The sequence below is a fragment of the Echinops telfairi genome, unplaced genomic scaffold, assembly GCF_000313985.2.
Source record: "Echinops telfairi isolate 266 unplaced genomic scaffold, ASM31398v2 ScPeMD7_7478;HRSCAF=8516, whole genome shotgun sequence".
Classification (NCBI taxonomy): Eukaryota; Metazoa; Chordata; class Mammalia; order Afrosoricida; family Tenrecidae; genus Echinops; species Echinops telfairi.
In genome coordinates this window covers 394,894-403,899 of record NW_022111382.1, presented here as the reverse complement: position 1 = coordinate 403,899, position 9,006 = coordinate 394,894, and positions in this window count along the sequence as shown.

Genomic DNA, 9,006 nt, shown 5'->3' with positions numbered 1-9,006 from the left:
CAGATTTGCTGCATTGAATTCTATTGCCTGCAAACCAGACTAGCTATAGGATGAGATTGAGAACATCATACAGGAAGAAAACACAGTTCATTAAAAAGACAGAAAAGAATGAAAAGACCAAAGTGGATATCAGAAAAGACTCTGAAAGTTGCTCTCAATTGTAGAGTAGCTGAAATGAATGGAAGAAATAATGAAGTAAAAGAGCTGTTCAGAAATTTTCAAAGAGTAGCTCCAGAAGATAAATTATACTGTTTTAATGAAATGTGAAAAGACCAGAAGTCAGACAATCAAAAAGAGAGAATACATTTCTCAACATAAAAGAACTGAAGAAAAAAATGCAAGCCTTGAGTTGCAACACTGATAATATGGACAAAATATTGCATGATACAAGAACCATTAAAAGAAAAAGAAAGGAATGCATAGAGTCACTGTATGAAAAAGAATGGGTTAACTTGTTCAACCATTTCAAGAAATAGCATATAATTAAGAACCAATGGTAATGAAGAAAGTTCAAGCTGTACTGAATGCATTGGTGAAAAACAAAACTCCAGTAATTGACAACATATTAATTGAAATGTTTAAACACACTAATACCATGCTGGAAGCACTCACTAGCCTATTCCAAGAAATTCAGAAAATAATTACCTGGTCAACTAACTGCAGAGATCCATATTTATGACCATTTCAAATGAAATTACCAATTGCAATGTTGAAATTATTGAACAATATCATTAATAGTATGTGAAAATAAAGTTTTTGTAAACATAATTCAGCAGTGTTGCAGCAGTACATGGACAGGAAGTTGTTAAAACTTCAAGCTGGATACCTAAGAGGCCATAGTATGAAGAATATCATTCTAAATGAATCTTAGCTAAAAGTAGAGACCATCAGAAATAATTTTACTTGTGTTTTATACACTATGCATAAACATTCAGCTGTGTGGATCATAAAACACTATGGATGCCATTGCAAAGCATGAATATTCCAGGTCACTTAAGTTTGTTCATGAAGAACCTGCACATGGACCAAAAGGCAGTTGTTCAAACAGAGTAAGTGGATGCTACATGGTTTACCATCAAGAAAGATGTGCACCAGGGTTTTATATTTTCACCATATTTATTCAATCTGTATGTTGAACAAATAATACAAGATGCTGGACTATAAAAAGATAACTCAACATCAGGAGTAGGAGAAGGTTTATTAACAAGCTGCAATATACAAATGACACAGCCTTGGTTGTTGAAAGTAAAGAAGACTGGAAATAATTGCTGGTAAAGATCAGGACTTCAGGACTAGGTATAGATTTTTAAAAATAATTAAAATTTTAAATTACAATTACAAACATACAACACACACAACCAGCCCAAGAGACATTCCAATAAATGAAGTAAAAATTAGAGTTGCCAAGAATTTTATTTCCAGATTTTCTATCAACCATCATGGAAGCAGCAGTCAAGAAATCAAAGGACATATCGCATTTGGTAAATCTGCTGAAAAACACCATTTTGAGAAATAAAGTGCTCTTGACAAAATACATGGTATTTTTAATTGCCCCATAAGCATGGAATGGAGGGAAATAAATAAGGGAGGAAGAATTGATGGATTTGAATTGTAGTGTTGGTGACAAATACTGAAAGTGCCCTGAACTGCGAGAAGAACAAATTTATCTTGTAAAAAGTGCAGCCCAGATGTGCCTTTGAAGCAATGATGGCAAAACTTCATGTCATGTATTGTGGACATGTTATCAGGAGAAACTTGTCTCTGGAAAAAAAATATCATGCTTGGTAAAATAAAGGGTCGGTCAGTCAGTGCATAAGAAGAAGACCACCACGTAGATGCATGGACTCAGTGGCTTCAATGATGAGCTCAAATATAATAATAATTGTGGTGATCAGATGGTGCTTTTGTCACTATGCATAGAAATGAAAAACAACTAACAACAATGTATATGCATGTGAAAGTTGGACATTGAATAAAGAGGGCCAAAGAAAACCCATGCATTTTAATTATAGTGCTAGTGAAGAATATTGAAAATACCATGAACTGCCAAAGTAACAAATAAATCTGACTTGGAAGAAGTGCAGTCAGAATGCTCCCTGGAAACAAGGATGGGGAGACTTTGTCTCATGTACTTCGGATATGTTAATAGGGGAGACATGTCAATGAAGAAGGACATGTTAATGGAAAGGGGCCTCACGCTTGGTGAAGTGGAGAAGCAAGGAAAAGTAGGAAGGCTCTCGCCACGATAGATTGACACAATGACTACAACAATTGGCTCAAACAGAACAATTGTTAGGACGACAAAGGACTAGGTGGTGCTTCTTTCTGTGGTGCACAGGCTCCCTATGAGTCAGAACCAACTGGACAGCACATAACACAACAACAAGCTTTTTCATGATAATGTTCGAGGAGAAGGAATAAATATGACAACTTTGCAAATAGCAAAAGGGTTTCCAAAGAAAACTGCTGTCTTGCTTTCCCTGAAAGAAAATGATTATTTGGTTCCAATGGGGAGGCTATCAATTTCATGCACCTTAGGCGCTGGAAACAGTGAACCTATACAAGGCCTAGGGACCATGCTGAATTGGACTGTGGGCACGATAGTATGTAAATTGATAATCAGAGAGAAATCCCTAATTGTTGTCTGGAAACTTCATACAATCTTGTGCTGGGATAACTATGGAAACAGTGGGATGTAAGGGGTTTACCAATATTTACAGAACTCGAATTTCCAGGCAATGGCATAAAAGGATGACTGGAAACTAGATAGAATTTGAAATCTGAGAAAGTACATTCTCTCCCCAAAATTGTGAAATAAGAATCATATGTGTTTTATGAGTTTATTTTATTTCTTCTGAGGTTTGACTATAGATATACACTTCAGTGTATTACTGTTTGAGACTATCTCCAACTATATATTACTGCATGACTGCAGGACAATAATTGTTTAGAATCAACTGCATTGGGTTATTCAAAGTATCAATGTACTGATATAATAGTGTATAAAAGAATTGGAATTATTTTGTCTTTCCTTCTGCCTCAAAAGGTTTAGCCAATTTAAACCTTGAGGGCATTATTATGAAGAAATTAGGAGGCCTAGTGGTATACTAGGGGTGCTGGTTGTGTAGTGGTTACATTGGGCTGGTGTTCACATGATAGGCAGTTTGAAACCACCAGATGCTCATAGGAGAATGAACAGGCTTGCTACTTTGTAAAAAGTTCTCCAAAACCAACAGAGGGGTCACTAAGAGTTGGCATCTACTGGATGACAGTGAGAGTCTTTTTCCTTTTGTTTTTTTCTTAGTGGTGTATTGGGTTATGCATTGGGCTGCTAACTGCAAGGTCAACAGTTGAACCCAGAAGCCTTGCTGAGGGAGAAAGATGAGACTTTCTGCTACTGTAAATATTTACAGCCTTGGAAATCCTTGGGCTAGTTCTATTTTGACCTATAACGTCTTTTATTTATTAATGCCAGCCCCACCCATCAGAATTTCTAAATTAGTAGTTATAATATTTTAAAAATTAGAAGCCAATATGAAAGAAGCACACCAGCATGTGCAATCATGAGGTGTCAACAGGATCAGGTAACAGGCATCAGAAGACCCCAAACAAACAAGCAAAAAATCATATTGTTGAGAATGATGGATTTGGAGCAGAGACCCAAACCCCATCTGTACACAATGGAACATCCCCTCACAGAAGGGTCACAAGGAAAGGATGAGTCAACCAGAGTGCAAGTATAGTACCAATAAAACACACAATGTTCCTCAAGCTCCTTGAGGTTTCCTCAACCCCCACTATCATGACCACAGTCCTTTCTTATACTACAGACTAGACTGGAGCGTGTGCATGGGTACAGATAAGAGATAAAAGCTCATGACCCATGGAATTCAAGAACAGGAATGGCAGTAGCGATATAAGGAGGGTAGGGGAAAAGTGGGGAGTGGAGGGGAGGAAGGGGGAAACAATTGCAATGATCTACTCATAACCACAACCCTTCCCCCAGGGAGACTAACAACAGAAACCGTGGGAGAAGGGAGACAGAGTTTGGTGTAAGGTATGAAAATAATAATAATTTATAATTTATCAAGGATTCACGGGGGAGGGGGGGCACGAGAGGAGCTGATACCAAAGGCTCAATAAAAAGTAAATGCTTAGAAAATAATGATGGCAACATATGTACAAATATGCTTGATATAATTTATGTATGGATTGTTATAAGAGCTGTAAGAGCCCCCAATAAAATGATCTTTTAATTTTAAAAATGCAGCCTCGGTGAATGTTTCCCTATAACTACTTTGGCTTTATCTAAAAATGTAAACTGTGAAAAACTGAGTTATTATTATTATTATTTTTTTTACAATTTCAGAGTCATTGAGACTTTTTTGAATTTTCCAGTATTATAGAAACTGTTTTGTGCCTTTCTATCAATTTCTTTTATAGCATATTCCTGAAAGTCAATTAACTGGATCATGGGATAGGGTTACTTTCATAATCACATCCAATTTTTTACTGAGGTCATTAAATTTCTTAATGTCTTATATTAACTTTAAGTTCATTTATATTTTTATATAATAAAGATATTAAACCTTTTTCATACCTGTTGCAAGTGTATGTGTTCTTATTTTCACTATTTCTCAATTTCTTTCATGGCACTTATTTATTTTCTCATGTTAAAAATTAATAATACAATCTCTGGTTCATTCTCTGACTTCAGGAATGCATAGGAATTTGTCAGAAGAAAACAAAGAAGACGGAGAATCTCAAGCAGAAGGAAAAGGAATTACAAAAAATGGACCTATTGAGCAAGTGAGCTTTGATGGGACAATGTGAACTGTGTTTAGTGGGTGGTGGGTGGAGGTGTTGGCGAATACTTTAAACTGGTCAAATATCAATGTACTGCAACACACTTAACCAAATGCCTAACTTTCCAGACATACTCTTATAGAAATGACTTTACTTCATTAATATTTGATATAATTTTACTTTCATGGTATACTATTTTATTGATTAGAGTTCAATATTTATTTCCTTTTTGAAGATACATTCAATACATCATGTATATACAGTGAAAGGTATAAATCTTACATGTACAATATGATGACTTCTGAATATCTTGGTATCTGATTTCCACCAAAATTATAAATGTGAGCAAGTTCTCATCTCATGAATGTCTTGTTTCCTCAAAAATTTTTGAGATGGCTGTTTTTCTTTTCTTTTCTTTTTTCTTAAATAATATGGATGTGCTATAGTTGATTTTCTTATTTCTTTTTCATGGTGTGTGGTAAGAGTTGTACGAGCCCCCAGTAAAATGATTTTAAAAAAAGATAATTATGAAGTTTGTAATGTGGCAGTGGATAAAATCTCCTATTCAATTCTAGGATTCTTTTTTTAAATTATTTTATTTTATTGGGGGCTCTTACAGCTCTCATCACAATCCAAACATATATCCATTGTGTCAAACACATCTTTACATATGTTGACATCATATTTTTCAAAACATTTTCTTTCTACTTGTGCCCCTGGCATCAGCTCCTCATTTTTTACCCTTCCACCCCCATGCCTCCTTGATAATTTATAAATTATTCTCTTTTTTACAAGTTTTACACCAACTGCTGTCTCATTTCACTAACTTTTCTGTTGTCCATCACCCTGGGATGGGGGCCATATGTCAATCATTGTGATCGGTTCCCCCTAACCCCTCCCCATACCCCCCTAGTATTGCTGCTTCCCTTATTGGTCCTGAGGGGTTATCTGTTCTGGATTTCCTATGTTTTGAGCTCTTATCTGTACCAGTATGCATGTTCTGGTTTGGTCAGATGGGTAAGATAGAATTGGGGTCATGGTAGTGGGGGTTGGGGAAAGCATTAAAGAACTAGAGGAAGGTTATGTGTTTCACCGGTGCTATACTGCACCCTGACTGCCTCTTCTCTTCCTTGTGGCCATTCTGACAGGGGGTTATCCAATTGACTTATGATGGACTTTGGGTCACCACTCTGCCCTCCCCTTCATTCCCATCGATATGCTTTTGATTTGTTTTGTTTTGGGTCTTCAATGCCTTAACACTTCAATGCCATGGACACCTCATGATCACACGGGCTGGTGTGCTTCTTCCACGTGGGCTTTATTGCTTCTCAGCTAGATGGCCACTTGTTTATCTTCAAGCCTTTAAGACCACAGATGCTATATCTTTTGATAGCGGGGCACTATCAGCTTTCTTCACCACATTTCCTTATGCACCCATTTTGTCTTCACCGATTGTGTCAGGGAGGCAAGGTTCATGGAATGCCAGGTTATTAGTACAAAGTGTTCTTGTGTTGAGGGAGTACTTGAGTTGAGGCCCACTGTCCTTTGCTACAGTAATACTTTATAAATAAATATATGTACATAGCTCTATTCCCTTGCCATTGCATATAAATGTATTTACATATATACATGCCTGTATTTAGACCTCTATAACTGTCCTGTGCCTCCCAGTTCTCTCTTCTATTTCCTTTTTTCTCCTCCCATCACACTTGGCTTCATTCAGGTTTTGGTAATTTCTCTTGGATTCTTTTATCTTCATTGGAAGATTTCTGAAAATATTTAATTCACCGTTTTCTATTTTTCATAGCAGCAAAAGTTAAGGTATTTCCTGTCTCCTTTGTTTAAACACTTTTGTGGTTCAGTGCTGTTTTGTGTGTTGGGACCAAACAGTTGTCAATAAACTTACCAAGCAAGCATCTAAAAAAAAGGTAAGGTATTTCAGTGAATTTATAAATCTATTTACTTGTTCGAAAAGTGTCTTTCATAATGAACATAAACTTCATCTGCAAACTTTTCAGTTTATACTACTTTCTTTTTAATAGTTTAAATATTAATTTTGGGTTTAGTTAATATTTGAATATTTTAGAATCATACCACTAATTACTCATGTGATAGATCAACTATAGTTTTTGTTACTTTAGTATAATCCAATATGCATCTATTTGCATGATTTTACATTTGAAAAAGCAGCAATAGTGATATGTCATTTGCCAGCAAATGATAAAACTCTATAGATACACTGAAAGGAAAAGAGGACACCTACAAGAGATCATGCTATCTATCTAAGGGAGGCATCAGCTAAGTCCACACGGAAGAAGCATACCAACCAGTGTGATGCAAGGTTTGTAAATAATATAATCCAAATATAAAGGAGGGAATGTCATCAGAGCTTAAATTGTGAACACCTGTTATGCAGAAGGTTATGTGACAGTGGAAGCTCAGAATCCATTTTCAGGTTCCACACATGGTTTTAGCCTCCAGAGAATCCCCTCAAATCATAGTTGAGGGATGTGAATAGGCCTGCTATCAGACGGAGAACATTGTAAAATCAATTACAGCAGACGTAGTTAGGCCAAATTGTAATGTCCTATCATTCGATCTTCTTTAGATCTGTTTTCAAGCTGTTGAAAAAAAAATGTGAAGGAAAATTACATGTGGATTAAATCCCTGGTGAATCCCCCTAAGGATAGACTAGGGATGTGAATAGCCTTGTTAACATGCAGAATGCATTGGGAAGTGAATTGTTGCAGATGCCTTCAGGTTAAAAATTTAGCAATTTATCATTTGATCTTTCTTATGATTCATTTAACTTTGTTCTAGATTTTTATATTTTTATATGCTTTCTTTTCAGTTAAGGTTTTTAATCTGTTTTACTGTGTTATTCTTGTTAGTTTTTTTGTTTTTTGTTTTTTTAATGTTTTCTTGTCTATGAAATCCAGGATAGGTAAATCAATCCTATCCTGTAACTAGATTAATGATCCCCTAAAGATATGGCAGGGGAGGTTTGGGGGAAATGGTGAGCTAATAACAATGAATACAAGAATGAAGAAAATGTTCTAAAATTGATTGTGGTGATGACTGTAAAACTAATTCTTCTTGATGTAATTGATCTATTGAATTATCTGAAATGGGAATGATATGCTGATAAAACTGTTGGGAGGGGAAAAGGGGATTTTGCTAATGATACTTAGGGGTGTGAATGGTATTTAAAAATTACTAGACATTACCCATAAATTCAGAATTGTAAGGAAAAAAATTGCAATTTTTAGAATGGCCATTGCTGTCCCCAGGTGGTGCAACAATTAACCTACTCAACTGTTAACTGAGAGATTAGCAGTTCAAACTCACCCAGATTTACCTAAAAAGAAAGGCCTGACAATTTACTATTGAAAAATAGCAGTTGAAGACACTGTGGAACACAGTCATATGCTGATACATAGGGGCTCCTCATGAGTCAAAATCAGCTGAATGGCAACTGATTTAAAATATCATCTTAAAAAGAATTTGTATATATATATATATGATGAACTGTTATGTCACTAAAGACTCCAAGCCCACTTCAGTTTTACTTTTCTTTCTTTTGTAGCCATTCAGGCTAATATATCCATCTGAGAGGTAAGGAATCTGGAGGATTTTTTATTTGTTTATTTATTTTTGTTTTTCAAAGAATGTATTATATATAGTTGCACAGCCCATCTCCACAAACAAACTCACATTAAACCCCCAATAAATGTGTTTCTATCGTTCCCCCTTCCCATACTTCCTTCCAACCTTGAGAATTTTTTTTGTCTCCCTCTATAGTTTTCTGACCTTCCCCTCTCTCTTTCCCAACCCCCTCTCCCTTATAGTCTTCAAAGTCTTATCTTTTGCTGTAAAAACCACTTTCCTTTTTCTGTTTTTTCCTTATAATAATAGTGTCATTAAATATTTATCTTTATAAGATTGACTAACTTTGCTAAGCAGAATATTATCTGGTTTTCTCCATCACTTGCTGCGCTTGAGTTGTCATTGTTTGTTATTGATGCATAACATTTCATTATATGAATGTACTAGAGTTTATCTATTCCTCTATAATCGGTTTTGTTTGGTTTTATGTTATTGCTATTATGGAAATTGTTGCAATAAACATTGATGTGCATATGTCTGTTTTGTCATATTCTTTATTTCTTTAGGGCAGTGGTTCTCAACCTTCCTAATGCC